The 16694-nt window shown below is 40.9% G+C and overlaps 1 protein-coding gene across 5 annotated transcripts in view; it reads left to right on the top strand.

The window, feature by feature from the left end:
• Window positions 1–16694, top strand: part of EDDM3B (epididymal protein 3B) — a 60008-nt gene that overhangs the window by 31998 nt on the left and 11316 nt on the right. The window contains exons 5-6 of one of the 5 annotated variants that reach the window (XR_004285749.1): window positions 9502–9583; window positions 11725–11959. The gene's annotated coding sequence lies outside the window, so the exon portion shown is untranslated. Of the gene's footprint in view, window positions 1–9501; window positions 9584–11704; window positions 11960–14075; window positions 14389–16694 lie in introns of those variants that run through there. The other 4 variants (XR_004285748.1, XR_004285750.1, XR_004285751.1 and 1 more) reach the window with 4 other exon arrangements.

Raw genomic sequence — 16694 nt, 5'->3', positions numbered from 1 at the left:
TTAGTAATATCTACACCCAAGTGGTGCTCAAAACCACAATCCAGAAATCACGAATCACATACTCCTCTGACTGAGCCAGCTAGGGACTTCTTAAATTTAAGAAGTAAGTAAATTTTTAAGAGCTTATTGGCTTTATTCAGTGTCATGGATCAGGTAGCATCCAATCTAGCAGAGAGAAAGGAGCTCCAAGGAGCTGTACAGAATGAAAGATGTTTATAGGCAGGGGGAAGCAGGAACAGCGATGATACACAGGCAAAAAAGCAGGTCCGGTTTTGCAAAGCTACTTTCCTTTAGGGAATGGCAGGGATCTATCAGGCGGATTATCTAACTACTGCTGAACAAGCAGGTCCCAGTTTCTGGGAGAGTCAAACTGGAGTTAAGTCTCAGTTTGGTAATGTGGGGCTTAGCACAGGAACTCCATTTTGAGTTTTAACATGACTACAGTCACTATGCTATACATCAGATCTCCAGAATTTATTCAGTTGCTAAACTGAAATTTGGCCAACATTTCCCCATGTCTCCTACCTTTCAAGCCCGTAGTAACCACCACTGTACTCTGCTTCTGTGAGTCTGACTATTGTAGATTCCACATATAAGTGAGATCAGACAGTACTTGTCTTTAATTAGGACTTTATTTCACTCAACATAATGTCCACCAGGTCCATCCATGTTGTCCAAAATCACAGGATTTCCTTCCATTTTAAGGTATAACATTCCATTGTGTGTTTATACCATATGTTCCTTAGCCATTCACCATCACTAATCATCAAGGAAATGCAAATCAAAACTGCAATGAGATATCACCACACATCTTTCATTGGATGGCTATCATTAAAAAAAAAAAAAGATAAGAAGTGGTGTAAGTGTAGCATTAAGTGCCTGACAAGTTTTTGATTGCCAAGGCATTTTTTTCAAAGACATCTCTCAAATACACACATTGCTGGATATACAGCTAGCTAAGGAGTGATGCCATTCCACCCCTGACGCATCCCCTTTGGCTCTGGGTGACCTAGATAACTGACCATTTGTGTGACCCATCCCTTTTCCTTTTGCATGAGTTCATTCACACTCTTATGCTTTAAATTCACCAATAAAAAGTGAAACCCCGGGAGGAGTCAAGATGGCGGAGAAGTAGCAGGCTGAGACTACTTCAGCTAGCCGGAGATCAGCTAGATAGCTTATCTAAAGATTGCAAACACCTGAAAATCCATCGGCAGATCGAAGAGAAGAAGAACAGCAATTCTGGAAACAGAAAAACAACCACTTTCTGAAAGGTAGGACCAGCGGAGAAGTGAATCCAAAGCGACGGGAAGATAGACCCCGGGGGGAGGGGCCAGCTCTCGGCAAGCGGCGGAGCAACAGCGCACAAAATCAGGACTTTTAAAAGTCTGTTCCGCTGAGGGACATCGCTCCAGAGGCTAAACCGGGGCGAAGCCCACGCGGGGTCAGCGTGGCCTCAGGTCCCACAGGGTCACAGAAGGATCGGGGGTGTCTGAGTGTCGCAGAGCTTGCGGGTATTGGAACGGAAAAGCCGGCTACAGAGACAGAGCCGATAGTAAGCTTGCAGCTCGGTGTTGCCTTGAACCGGTCGCAGGCTCGGTGAGCTCGGAGCGCGGCCGGAGGTCAGGCAGACGGGAGTAACTGGGCGCTGTTCTCTGAGGGCGCACTGAGGAGTGGGGCCCTGGGCTCTCGGCTCCTCTGGGCCGGAGACCAGAAGGCCGCCATTTGTATTCCCGTCCTCCGGAACTCTACGGAAAGCGCTCAGGGAACAAAAGCTCCTGAAAGCAAACCGGAGTGGATTACTCACCCCGGCCCCTGCTAAGGGCGGTGCAATTCCGCCTGGGGCAAAGACACTTGAGAATCACTACAACAGGCCCCTCCCCCAGACGATCAACAAGAAATCCAGCCGAGACCAAGTTCACCTACCAAGGAGTGCGGTTTCAATACCAAGGAGAGCAGCAGAACTCCAGAGGAGGAGAAAGCAAAGCACAGAACTCATGGCTTTTTCCCTGTGATTTTTTTTAGTCTTGCAGTTAATTTAATTGTTTTCTTTTTCATTTTTTGTTTCTTGCCTTCTGGTTAAATTTTTTTTTAACTTTTACCTTTTTCTTTTTTAACGTTTTTTAACCAGTTTATCTAATATATATATTTTTTCTTTTTTATATTTTTCTTATTTGTTTTCTTTTTTTAAATTCTTTTCTTTTCTTTTTTTTTCTTTTTTCTTTTTTTTTCTTTCTTCCTTTTTGAACTTCTTTTTATCCCCTTTCTCCCCCCTCACGATTTGGGATCTCTTCTAATTTGGTTAAAGCATATTTTCCTGGGGTTGTTGCCACCCTTTTAGTATTTTACTTGCTCCTTCATATACTCTTATCTGGACAAAATGACAAGACGGAAAAATTCAACACAAAAAAAAGAACAAGAGGCAGTACCGAAGGCTAGGGACCTAATCAATACAGACATTGGTAATATGTCAGATCTAGAGTTCAGAATGACAATTCTCAAGGTTCTAGCCAGGCTCGAAAAAGGCATGGAAGATATTAGAGAAACCCTCTCGAGAGATATAAAAGCCTTTTCTGGAGAAATAAAAGAACTAAAATCTAACCAAGTTGAAATCAAAAAAGCTATTAATGAGGTGCAATAAAAAATGGAGGCTCTCACTGCTAGGATAAATGAGGCAGAAGAAAGAATTAGTGATATAGAAGACCAAATGATAGAGAATAGAGAAGCTGAGCAAAAGAGGGACAAACAGCTACTGGACCACGAGGGGAGAATTCGAGAGATATGTGACACCATAAGACAAAACAACATTAGAATAATTGGGATTCCAGAAGAAGAAGAAAGAGAGAGGGGAGCAGAAGGTATACTGGAGAGAATTATTGGGGAGAATTTCCCCAATATGGCAAAGGGAACGAGGATCAAAATTCAGGAGGTTCAGAGAACGCCCCTCAAAATCGATAAGAATAGGCCCACACCCCGTCACCTAATAGTAAAATTTACAAGTCTCAGTGACAAAGAGAAAATCCTGAAAGCAGCCCGGGAAAAGAAGTCTGTAACATACAATGGTAAAAATATTAGATTGGCAGCTGACTTATCCACAGAGACCTGGCAGGCCAGAAAGAGCTGGCATGATATTTTCAGAGCACTAAATGAGAAAAACATGCAGCCAAGAATACTATATCCAGCTAGGCTATCATTGAAAATAGAAGGAGAGATTAAAAGCTTCCAGGACAAACAAAAACTGAAAGAATTTGCAAACACCAAACCAGCTCTACAGGAAATATTGAAAGGGGTCCTCTAAGCAAAGAGAGAGCCTACAAGTGGTAGATCAGAAAGGAACAGACCATATATACAGTAACAGTCACCTTACAGGCAATACAATGGCACTAAATTCATATCGCTCAATAGTTACCCTGAATGTTAATGGGCTAAATGCCCCAATCAAAAGACACAGGGTAACAGAATGGATAAAAAAACAAAACCCATCTATATGTTGCCTCCAAGAAACTCATTTTAAGCCCGAAGACACCTCCAGATTTAAAGTGAGGGGGTGGAAAAGAATTTACCATGCTAATGGACATCAGAAGAAAGCAGGAGTGGCAATCCTTATATCAGATCAATTAGATTTTAAGCCAAAGACTATAATAAAAGATGAGGAAGGACACTATATCATACTCAAAGGGTCTGTCCAACAAGAAGATCTAACAATTTTAAATATCTATGCCCCCAACGTGGGAGCAGCCATGTTAATTAAACCAATTAATAACAAAATCAAAGAAACACATCAACAATAATACAATAATAGTAGGGGACTTTAACACTCCCCTCACTGATATAGACAGATAATCCAAGCAAAAGATCAGCAAGGAAATAAAGGCCTTAAACGACACACTGGACCAGATGGACATCACAGATATATTCAGAACATTTCATCCCAAAGCAACAGAATACACATTCTTCTCTAGTGCACATGGAACATTCTCCAGAATAGATCACATCCTCGGTCCTAAATCAGGACTCAACTGGTATCAAAAGATTGGGATCATTCCCTGCATATTTTCAGACCACAATGCTCTAAAGCTAGAACTCAACCACAAAAGGAAGTTTGGAAAGAACCCAAATACATGGAGACTAAACAGCATCCTTCTAAAGAATGAATGGGTCAACCGGGAAATTAAAGAAGAATTGAAAAAAATCATGGAAACAAATGATAATGAAAATACAACGGTTCAAAATCTGTGGGACACAACAAAGGCAGTCCTGAGAGGAAAATATATAGCGGTACAAGCTTTTCTCAAGAAACAAGAAAAGTCTCAGGTACACAACCTAACCCTACACCTGAAGGAGCTGGAGAAAACAAGAAAGAAACCCTAAGCCCAGCAGGAGAAGAGAAATCATAAAGATCAGAGCAGAAATCAATGAAATAGAAACCAAAAAAACAATAGAACAAATCAACGAAACTAGGAGCTGGTTCTTTGAAAGAATTAATAAAATTGATAAACCCCTGGCCCGACTTATCAAAAAGAAAAGAGAAAGGACCCAAATAAATAAAATCATGAACGAAAGAGGAGAGATCACAACTAATACCAAAGAAATACAAACTATTATAAGAACATACTATGAGCAACTCTACGCCAATAAATTTGACAATCTGGAAGAAATGGATGCATTCCTAGAAACATATAAACTACCACAACTGAACCAGGAAGAAATAGAAAGCCTGAACAGACCCATAACCAGTAAGGAGATTGAAACAGTCATTAAAAATCTCCAAACAAACAAAAGCCCAGGGCCAGACGGCTTCCCGGGGGAATTCTACCAAACATTTAAAGAAGAACTAATTCCTATTCTCCTGAAACTGTTCCAAAAAATAGAAATGGAAGGAAAACTTCTAAACTCATTTTATGAGGCCAGCATCACCTTGATCCCAAAACCAGACAAGGATCCCATCAAAAAAGAGAGCTATAGACCAATATCCTTGATGAACACAGATGCAAAAATACTCAACAAAATACTAGCCAATAGGATTCAACAGTACATTAAAAGGATTATTCACCACGACCAAGTGGGATTTATTCCAGGGCTGCAAGGTTGGTTCAACATCCGCAAATCAGTCAATGTGATACAACACATCAATAAAAGAAAGAACAAGAACCATATGATACTCTCAATAGATGCTGAAAAAGCATTTGACAAAGTACAGCATCCCTTCCTGATCAAAACTCTTCCAAGTGTAGGGATAGAGGGCACATACCTCAATATCATCAAAGCCATCTATGAAAAACCCACCGCAAATATCATTCTCAATGGAGAAAAACTGAAAGCTTTTCCGCTAAGGTCAGGAACACGGCAGGGATGTCCATTATCACCACTCCTATTCAACATAGTACTAGAGGTCCTAGCCTCAGCAATCAGACAACAAAAGGAAATTAACAGCATCCAAATCGGCAAAGAAGAAGTCAAATTATCACTCTTCACAGATGATATGATACTATATGTGGAAAACCCAAAAGATTCCACTCCAAAACTGCTAGAACTTATTCAGGATTCAGTAAAGTGTCAGATATAAAATCAGTGCACAGAAATCAGTTGCATTTCTCTACACCAACAGCAAGACAGAAGAAAGAGAAATTAAGGAGTCAATCCCATTTACAATTGCACCCAAAACCATAAGATACCTAGGAGTAAACCTAACCAAAGAGGCACAGAATCTATACTCAGAAAACTATAAAGTACTCATGAAAGAAATTGAGGAAGACACAAAGAAATGGAAAAATGTTCCATGCTCCTGGATTGGAAGAATAAATATTGTGAAAATGTCTATGCTACCTAAAGCAATCTACACATTTAATGCAATTCCTATCAAAGTATCATCCATCTTTTTCAAAGAAATGCAACAAATAATTCTAAAATTTATATGGAACCAGAAAAGACCTCGAATAGCCAAAGGGATATTGAAAAAGAAAGCCAACGTTGGTGGCATCAAAATTCCGGACTTCAAGCTCTATTACAAAGCTGTCATCATCAAGACAGCATGGTACTGGCACAAAAACAGACACATAGATCAATGGAACAGAACAGAGAGCCCAGAAATAGACCCTCAACTCTACAGTCAACTAATCTTCGACAAAGCAGGAAAGAATGTCCAATGGAAAAAAGACAGCCTCTTCAATAAATGGTGCTGGGAAAATTGGACAGCCACATGCAGAAAAATGAAATTGGACTATTTCCTTACACCACACACGAACATAGACTCAAAATGGATGAAGGACCTCAATGTGCGAAAGGAATCCATCAAAATCCTTGAGGAGAACACAGGCAGCAACCTCTTCGACCTCAGCCGCAGCAACATCTTCCTAGGAACAACGCCAAAGGCAAGGGAAGCAAGGGCAAAAATGAACTATTGGGATTTCATCAAGATCAAAAGCTTTTGCACAGCAAAGGAAACAGTTAACAAAATCAAAAGACAACTGACAGAATGGGAGAAGATATTTGCAAACGACATATCAGATAAAGGACTAGTGTCCAGAATCTATAAAGAACTTAGCAAACTCAACACCCAAAGAACAAATAATCCAATCAAGAAATGGGCAGAGGACATGAACAGACATTTCTGCAAAGAAGACATCCAGATGGCCAACAGACACATGAAAAAGTGCTCCATATCACTCGGCATCAGGGAAATACAAATCAAAACCACAATGAGATATCACCTCACACCAGTCAGAATGGCTAAAATCAACAAGTCAGGAAATGACAGATGCTGGTGAGGATGCGGAGAAAGGGGAACCCTCCTACACTGTTGGTGGGAATGCAAGCTGGTGCAGTCACTCTGGGAAACAGCATGGAGGTTCCTCAAAATGTTGAAAATAGAACTGCCCTATGACCCAGCAATTGCACTATTGGGTATTTACCCTAAAGATACAAACGTAGTGATCCAAAGGGGCACATGCACCCGAATGTTTATAGCAGCAATGTCCACAATAGCCAAACTATGGAAAGAACCTAGATGTCCATCAACAGATGAATGGATAAAGAAGATGTGGTATATATACACAATGGAATACTATGCAGCCATCAAAAGAAATGAAATCTTGCCATTTGCGACAACATGGATGGAACTAGCGCGTATCATGCTTAGCGAAATAAGTCAAGCAGAGAAAGACAACTATCATATGATCTCCCTGATATGAGGAAGTGGTGATGCAACATGGGGGCTTAGGTGGGTAGGAGAAGAATAAATGAAACAAGATGGGATTGGGAGGGAGACAAACCATAAGTGACTCTTAAGCTCACAAAACAAACTGAGGGTTGCTGGGGGGAGGGGGTTTGGGAGAAGGGGGTGGGATTATGGATATTGGGGAGGGTATGTGCTTTGGTGAGTGCTGTGAATTGTGTAAACCTGGTGATTCACAAACCTGTAGCCCTGGGGATAAAAATATATGTTTATAAAAAATAAAAAATTAAAAAAAAAAAGTGAAACCTCAAAATCCTGGGCATCCCACCTTTGACTCCAATAAAGGCAGAGCCCCAAGTCTCTGCACTTTTACTCTTTCTCTACTCAAGACCTTGCTGTGTTGCTTTGGCTGTGCCATGTATCTTCCCGAATATATGAGGCTTATTAGCCTCATTTTTTCAAAGCTCCCTGAGGGTTGTTGCTGAGGTGTATCTTGAAATCACCCTAAGAGTCACAAGGGACAGTCCAGCCACAAGATCAGCTCTGGATGGGAAAACGTCTGTGGGGCTGACCACGAATAGTGTGGGCAATGTACATGCCGTAGTTGATGGCATCACTCTCTAATACTTGATGCTAACACAAGACAGGGAGGATACTGAGAAAAGAGAACCCTGGTATACTACTGGTGGGAACGTAAATTGGTGCAGATATTATGGAAAATAGTATGGAGATTTCTCCAAAATGCAAACATAGAAGTACTGGGGCACCTGGGTGGTTCAGTCAGTTTAGTGTCTGACTCTTGATTTTGAATCAGGTCATGTTCTCAGGGTTGGGAGATCAAGCCCCATATTGAACTCCATGCTCATCGGGGAGTTTGTTTGTGATTCTTCCTCTCTCTCTCTTGTCCTGCCCCTCTCCACCCCAATCAATACACAAATCTTTAAAAAATATTGAACGACCATATGATCCAGCAATTCCACTTCAGGGGGTTTATACAAAGGAATTGAAATCAAGATCTCAAAGAGATATCCACAACCCTATGTTGATTGAGGCATTTTGACCATAGCAAGATAGGGAAGTGACCAAAAAGTTGTATTTACATAAGTCACTTCTACACCCAGTGTGGGCCTTGAACTCATCACCCCGTGACCAAGATTTGCATACTCTCCCAAATAGCCAGTCAGGTGTCCCCAGAACTGAAGGAATTATTAAATCTCAGTGGTAGGTTAGTGAAAAAGATGTTAATTTTTTCCCTCCCTGTGAAAATTAATACATGGAAACCCAGTTTTGAATGGCTGTGGGGGCCAGCAGGGAGTGCTTTCATGTCCCATCATGCACCAATTACAGATCCAACAGGACAAGACTACTTTGCAAGGCAAACTACTTCACTAGCCCAGTAGGAAGATAGCCTTCCCCACCCTGCTCCTCAACAGTCCTGCTAACCAAGTCTACCACAACCCAGCCAAAGCAAAACTACCGCACTTCCAACTCCCTGTTACTCCAGGGGACTTTGTGTTTATAACAGCCCTCCAAACATCTTACTTTCCTCTGGAAAAAAAAAGTGTTCCTCTTCTTTTTTCAGGCTCTTGCCCACACTTCTGGTGTAGCTTGCTTGTCCCTGATTACAATTCTCTGCTATTCCTGAATAGGCCCATTTTTGGTGGTAAAATAACTGGCAGTTTTATTTTTCAAGGTTAATACCGCATATCAGTTCATGACTCTTATCAGTTCCTTCCATGGAGTCTTTGGAAGCCCATCGATTCCAGGTTCAGACACCCTAAGACATTATTATATTCCACATGAAGACATTTATCTTTTATTCTGGTTTTGAGACACAGTTGTACCAAAAAAATGAAAAAAAAAAAGTCATCTTTCAAGTCCTCCAAACACTGATTCCCAGAATACCTGTCCTTATACTCTCCTTCTTCAGCCCCAAATACCAGAGGGCAGTTCTATTTATGACGTGTGATCTGAGACAACCTGTAGAGAGCAAGATGGAGTCTCTCATGTCAAATGGGGGACCCTGGGTCAAAGAGGGGCCTGTGTCACACCACGACACAGTAGTTAAAGGTACTGCAGCTAGGAGATATTCCCTGGGACCAGTATCGCTGACATCCTAGAAGTAATAAGAAACAGAACCAGGAAAAGGTGTGCAGGGACCTGAGACTGATTCAATCCCTTTAGAAAGGGGAGGATTTGGCAGCACAATGTCAGACGCTGTAGACCTGAGCCCTCCATGTCTGACCACATAAAAAGGCAACTGCCCCTGAAGGTTCTGCCCCACTGATCTTGAAACAAAACTGAGATCTTTCCCTGCTGGATCGTAGGAAGCAGTGAGTGCCCAGAGCAGACGAGCACACGACTGAGGCCTTATCTCAACTGTGCACCCACAGACTGACTTCGAGTTTGGTTCGTTAACTTACTAAAGTCTTCTTTTATCTCCTTTGTGCTGTGTTTTGTTTTCTGCCTTGGTATGTGTGCTGTGTAAGAAGCCAAGGTGAATCATACGGTGAGATGCAATTGAGTTTGGAACCCCGAACCTGCTTTCTAATTGTGATTTAACTTTGCTTTATGATTGACTAAAGCTTTCATTGTGGAAAGACATAGCTCATATGTGGGTCTTCAGAGTGTGTTCATGAGGTTGGCATAGTCATCAGGATTCCATGCCTTTGACTCATCATATGTTAGAAAACCTAGTAGAATCAGAAAGACTCCTAAAGTCTTGAATGGAGTATAACAGATACAAAAATAATAAACTGTGGAATATTTTGTGTGAACATAGACTTTCCAAACGCCACACTGAGCATGAAATCTTAAGGTTCAGGCAGTGCCAGGTGAAACAGAGACGAGCTCTATGCAAAAAGCAGTTGGCAGCAGAATCTGGTCTGGGACTTACCTCTCTGCATGTGGGGCATGAGTTGAAAGTGGCCAAAGCTGCAACCAAGGGGGATTGCCTCAGAAAGGCTCTTGGAAGGCTAGAAAACTTAAAGCATCGGGGAAATTGCAATGATACTAGTCACTACTGGCCAAATTAATCTACAACTTGGAAGAAAGATGTGAACAAAAGTTGTGGAAAAATCTGTACAAATATCCCAGGGATAAGTGGGAAATAGAGCTGTACATAGTTAAGAAATTGTATATAGCAGCTGCTAGGTTACAAAAAAGGAAAAGATGTGGGCCCTAGGTAAATGCCTAAAAAGTTTGGTGTAAAAGGCCAACAGGCCTGATGCTGCACTTTGTATAGAAGACCCATGGTACCCCCATGGAGTTAGAAGTTAGGAAAAAACTCACAACCAGGACCCTGGGAAATGTAATCATGGCTCTGAAGGATCCTAGAAATGTAAATCCCTTAGTGTCCTGAGGGCCCCTCGCAGAGGTTCTCATCTTACTGATGAATCCATTTCACATCTAGACCAGGACAGGCAAAGAGGCAAAGTAATGAAGCTAATAAAGCTTTGTTTAGCTAATGAAGTAATAAGGCCAAATCAATGAATCATTTAAGTTTAAAAGATGATGCTAATCTCTTATGACCCTGGGATCGCCATCCTGAGGATCCAGGAGACTAGGAGACCCTGGGGGTGTGGATTATCACAACAAACCTACAATTACAAGGAAGAAAGCATTAGCTTATAGTAATGGACAAGGAAAATCTTTGGAAGTAGCAGAAGGTAGAGAATACACTCAAGCTGAGCTTCTGAAGATTAGAACACATCTTTGTCAAAAACATATACCTGATATAGACTGGTGACTCCTCATATGGAGCTCAATCATTATAGAAATCTCTAGTAATATCCTATACTGATGGCCTAATAATGACTAATAATGATAAGGAGCGATTTATATAAGAAAAGGAAAAGTTAATAAAGCATTTAAGGGAACAAGAATCAGCTATTAATGATGAAAAAAACACAAGACCCAGACACTCATTTCAATTTTCTAGGAATTCAATGGTCTTCTGAAGGGAGGAAGTTAGCAGCAAGGAATAGGTAAAAATACAAGTAATGGGATCACCTAAAGATAAAACAGAGACCAAGAGACTTATAGGCCTTTTTGTATCTTAGAGATACCCATAGCATGCATCAGTGTAATTTTAAATCCCACATGCAAAACAACTAGAAAAGCACAGATTTTGAATGCACAGAACAACAAGTTTTAAATACATTATAGGATTTCATTAAGACATTTCAAACAATATACTATCCAGCACCGGGAAAATCATTCCAAACAGAATTATCAATGAGTACAGAATATGGTACACAGTCTCATGAACAAAGAAAGAACATAAGCCTAAAATTCTACTCATACAATTTTGGACTACAGAGTTCCCATTGTCAGAACATAAATATTCCACCCATAAATATTCAATATTTGAAAAATATATATGATAACTCTAGGAAGGTTAAGAAGTACAGAGCCCCTGGTGGGAAAACAAGATATTACTGTTGCTCCATTGGATGAAACTAATCCTGGAAGAACTACCAGGTATCCAAATTGATTTGAAATTGCAAACTTGGAAATGGTATATCCCAGGAAGGGACACCTCTTTCCAGGAACAACCAGAACTCTTCACCAAAGAGATACATAAGATTGAAGCAGACCTGTGAGAATTCACTCTGAGGGAAGGGCAAATCCATACTCAAAACCTAGGGAAATGGGGCCCATCCTGCTCTAAAGGTCTATCAAATTCCTGGTTTATGGACATATCAGCCTCCACAGTCTCTGGAGAAACAGAACGGACAGCTGCAGCACTGAGACCTCAGGACGAGCTGCTTCTCAGAGAAGAAGGTAAGACTCAATGGGTACAACTTGCAGAATTAATAGCAGTACTATTGGCTGTAAGAAAAGCAATAGAGGAGAATCAAGCACCATATATATTTTTACTGACTCATGGGCAAATGAAATAGCCCTATGGTCAGGAAAATGGAAAAGAAAAGATTTTAGGAGCACTTAGGTGGCTTGGTTGGTGAAGCTTCAGACTCTTGGTATCGATGCAGGCCGTGATGTCAGGGTTGTGGAATTAAGACCTGTGTGGAGCTCTTTTCTTAGCCAGGAGTCTGCTTGAGATTCTCTCTCTCTCCATCTGTAGTCCCATCAAATATAAATAAATTGTCTTTTCCTTCAGAAAAAAAATTTTCTGCCATTTTGAAATAAATGGCAAAGACTATGGTCAAGAGAATAATGGGAAGAGTTAGATATAACCTCAGAAAGAATTAAACATATGTTACATACATGTTAGCACATAAAAGACAAAACAGACGTCTCAAAATATAATAAGGAGGTTGATGCATTGACAAGAAACATTTAGGCAATAGAAACAAAGGAAAGATCGAAATTTAAAGTAAAGATGGGTAAGAAGAATGGAGGCACACTTTGCCACTGATAATATTAAACAGAGAGGGATGGAAAATGGGAGGAACCTCAAGGGACCCCACTGACATTGAAAAGGCAGGGAAACCAATAACACAGAAATAAGGAAATGACAGAAAGACAAATAACTTCACATATAATTATGGAAATACATAGAAAGGGCATACAGGAACACATGCCTTGGATAAATGGTTCTCTAAAAGAAACCTTAAGGTCAGCTGTCAGGAAATTAAAAAAGCATTCCAAAGATGCCTCCCATGTAAACAGATGATGAATAAATGTAGGTACACTGCACTAACAGACACATATAAGTCCACCACATCTAATTTCACTATACAAATAAACTTTTGTAGGACCACTAAATCACAGCTATCAACAGAAATATGCCACTAACATGATAGACATGTACACAGGATTAGGGATAGCTATGGCTGCCTCTAGCCCTTCAGCTCATGCAACAACAGGAGCTCAGAGTCATGGGCAGCTTACTTTGGAGCACCAGGAATAGTAGAAAGTTTTCAGGGAACTCGTTTTACACCCACCTCAGTTAAAAAGCTCTGTGATCTATGGGATTTACAATGGATTTACCATCTAGTTTATAACCCTACAGCCACTGCATATAGAGAGGGATTTAATGGATCCTTAGAAGAAGAATTAGGATTGATAGAAATTCAATAAAGTTTTCATCAGGCCTTGGGTATAGCTTACTCTTTGCTAAGTCAAAGAGACAGATTAAAAAAAGGTAGTCTTTGTAAGATGTTAGATACCCTATTAACTTGTCTTCTTTCTTTTTGACTTAATTTACTTCTTATTAGATGTGACTTTGAGTTGGAGTCCTTTGACTTAAATATTCATTAAGTTTGCTTGATTCAGTTTAATGTACCCCTCCTGTTTAATGTGATGTGATTTTTATCTAAGATTTGAATTTTATCGATTGTGTTTGATTTCTATTGAACACTTGATTGAATTACCTAAATATGTCCTTTGCTATGTTAGCAAACTAGAACTGCTATTTGCTTTAAGATGACTATGGACTCTGAAAAACAGTCTGAGGGGTTTGAAGTGGTGGTGGGGTGGGAGGTTGGGGTACCAGGTGGTGGGTATTATAGAGGGCACTTATTGCATGGAGCACTGGGTGTGGGGAAAAAATAATGAATACTGTTATGCTGAAAATAAATTTAATTAAAAAAAAGATATATTTGATTCTATGGTGAGTGCTGTGAAGTGTGTAAATCTGGCAATTCACAGACCTGTACCCCTGGGGATAAAAATACATTATATGTTTATTAAAAAATAAAAAAAAATAAAGATAAAACAAACAAACAAACAAAAAGTTTCAAGTTGTTAAGATACTAGGAAAAAAAAAAGATATATTTGATTTGTGCATGACCCTTACAGAATTTCCCAGGAGGAATCATGGGGTAACATGTAGAGAGCAAAATGGAGTCTCTCGTGTCAAGTGGGACCCTGTGTCAAGAAGCAGCCTGGGTCAAGCTATGACAAGAAGTTAAAGGTACTGCAGCTAGGAGATATTCCCTGGGACCAGTGTTGCTGACATCTTAGAACTAATGAGGAGCAGAACCAGAGGAGGTCTTCGGGGGCCTGAGACAGATTCAATCCCTTTAGAAAGGGGAGGATTTGGCAGCACAACGTCAGACTCTTCAGACCTGAGCCCTGGATGTCTGACCACTTAAAAAAGCAACTGCCCCTGAAATCTCTGCCCCTTAGATCTCCAAACAGAACCGAGATCTTTCCCTGCTGGATCGTAGGAAGCAGTGACCACCCAGAGTTGACCCACACCTAACCAAGGCCTTATCTCAACTTGGCACAGACTGACTTCAAGTTTGGTTCGTTACCTTACTACATCCTTCTGTTATGTCCTTTGTGCTGTGGTTTGTCTTGTGTCCTTCTCTGTGTGCTTAAGTATGTCTCCTTACAATTTTTGGTGGACACCTACCAGGTTCTTTTATTACCACTGTAATAAAAAGAGATTGGGAAAAGAAAAAGAAAGAGCATACATCTCCTGTATGTCCTGTACGTAGGTATGTTACAGATATCCAGAAAAACTGACTAAATATCCCCAAATGGCTCAAGGCATCACCTTTAATGCAATCTTTAGCTGAGGACAAAAGGAAGATGTTGGAAAGAGGGTGGGGTGGACAATTATGGAGGTTACCAGGAAAAACCCAGCCACGGTGGTAATATTTGTTAGGTATATTTAACTCTAAGGCTTCTCCATTGATAAGAGGTTTTTTTTCCCCCTTTCTTTCTTCTTCCTTCCTCCCTTCCTTTGGTTTATTCCTCTTTCTTCTTTTGTTTCTTTCTTTCTTTCCTTTTTTTTCTTTCTTTCTCTTTCTCTCTCTCTTACTTTCTTTTCATTGATAAGCATTTCTTATGATTTGTAGAGTCATGCTCCTCTTTCTCTTACTAAGTGGGAGATAAACGTACAAATGGAAATTTCCTTTATTAATGTAAATGTTCCTTTAAAAAGACTTACTTCCACTCTGGTTTCAGAGCTTCTCCTGTTTTGGAGTTCTGTAAAAATCACCAGCTCAAAATCATCCTTATGCCCAAGAGATAACATTTGGAGTAGCAAACTCTGCTACCCTTCATGACTATATGAAAGTAAGGTGGCCCTGTGAGAAACTCAACCACGCTGGCTTAAGTGCACTGATAGGAAACACACTCAAGGATCCCACTTCAACCACAAATTATGTCTTTGACTACATATTCTCCCCCCTCAATGAAGATTCCACAGTTTACAACACCAGAGGTGTTTGTTTTGTTTTTGTTGTTTGCTATTTCTTAACACAAACCCCTAGTCATCTGGGGACTTTCCCCTAGAAGATTTTAGGGAAGTGACTTTAGGAACTAGATCTCTGATTGTTTCCTGGTAAGTTCAGATTACCCTTCTCCAGAGTTACCCCTCCCCAGAGTCTTGTCATTCCTCTGTACCCAGAAGGGAGGCTTTGATATTGAACACCTTTGCTCCAGGCTATTCTCAGAGGGAACTTAAGTGTTCTAGATGGATGAGAAGACACAGAACAGGTTCACCTAGGAAGGCTGTCACCCACCCATGACAGACTATTAATCAGTTGGAGTGAGCACCTCTCACTACTATTCCTTTCTTCACAACTGCAGACTTCCTGGCTCTCTGATCTTCAGACCCACATATTGATTTACTCAACCAGTGACACCTGAGTGTTGGACCTGAATAGGGTGAGTTGAGTTAGGGCTGATGCTAAACATGCATGAGGAGGAAAAGGCCCAGAAACACTGTGAAGTGTCTCACTGAACTTCTAGATGGTAGAGTTGATGAAGTTCTAGAACCTAGGTGAGGTGCGGTGGGCGGAGGTCTGGAGCCGATGACCAAGAAAGAATTCTTGAGACATCTTTGGTGCAAAATGGTGGTTTATTAAAGCATGGGGACAGGACCCATGGGCAGGAAGAGCTGCTGCCCTGGGTTGTGAGGGATGGCAGGTTATGTACCTTGTGGTTGGGGAAGACGAGGGGAAGGGAGATTTCAACAGAGCTTTCATATGCTAAAGAGGGCCTGCAAGGTGCCCTGATATTGGAGGGCTGCCGGTGGCCTTGCCCTTGTGGCTGGATCAATGTTGTTTTTAGGCCAGCCATTAACATCAAGATAGTTGGGAGGTTCTTGGTGGGATGTCATAATCAATCGTCTTTGTTAGTGAGGTTTAGGTTTAGAAGAGATTTAACTATATTTACATTCCCTTCTACCTCAGCCTCCTTCAGTTTTGTTTATGGTGGGGAGGGTGGCATTAGGGCTTGAGGAACGGAGTTATTTGCCTCTGGAAATTTGTGCTATTGATAAGGTCAGGGGTGTCTGAGGAAAGCTACACATATTACTGAGGGGGAGCAGATGGAGAGGGGGTGCAAGGTACCAGCTTTTCTTTGTCTTCAGCCAGCCTCCTGCTCCCTCATCATTCCCCCCTGAACAATTTTGACCCTTAAATCTTTAAGGTAGTTGAAGGCGGAAGGTCTCATCTTCTGTAACTTCTTCCTGCTGAATAGGGGCATAGAGCTGTCCTTATCTACTCGGGTCAATATTGATCAGTGGAGGAACATATAAGGGAGTTACAAAAGGTGGAGGCAGCTGAATTCACAGCGCTGACAGTGAAGAAATGTCTCT

Source organism: Mustela erminea, chromosome 5, assembly GCF_009829155.1.
Source record: "Mustela erminea isolate mMusErm1 chromosome 5, mMusErm1.Pri, whole genome shotgun sequence".
In the NCBI taxonomy this organism is placed as follows: domain Eukaryota; kingdom Metazoa; phylum Chordata; class Mammalia; order Carnivora; family Mustelidae; genus Mustela; species Mustela erminea.
This window is presented reverse-complemented; position numbering and strand designations above follow the sequence as displayed.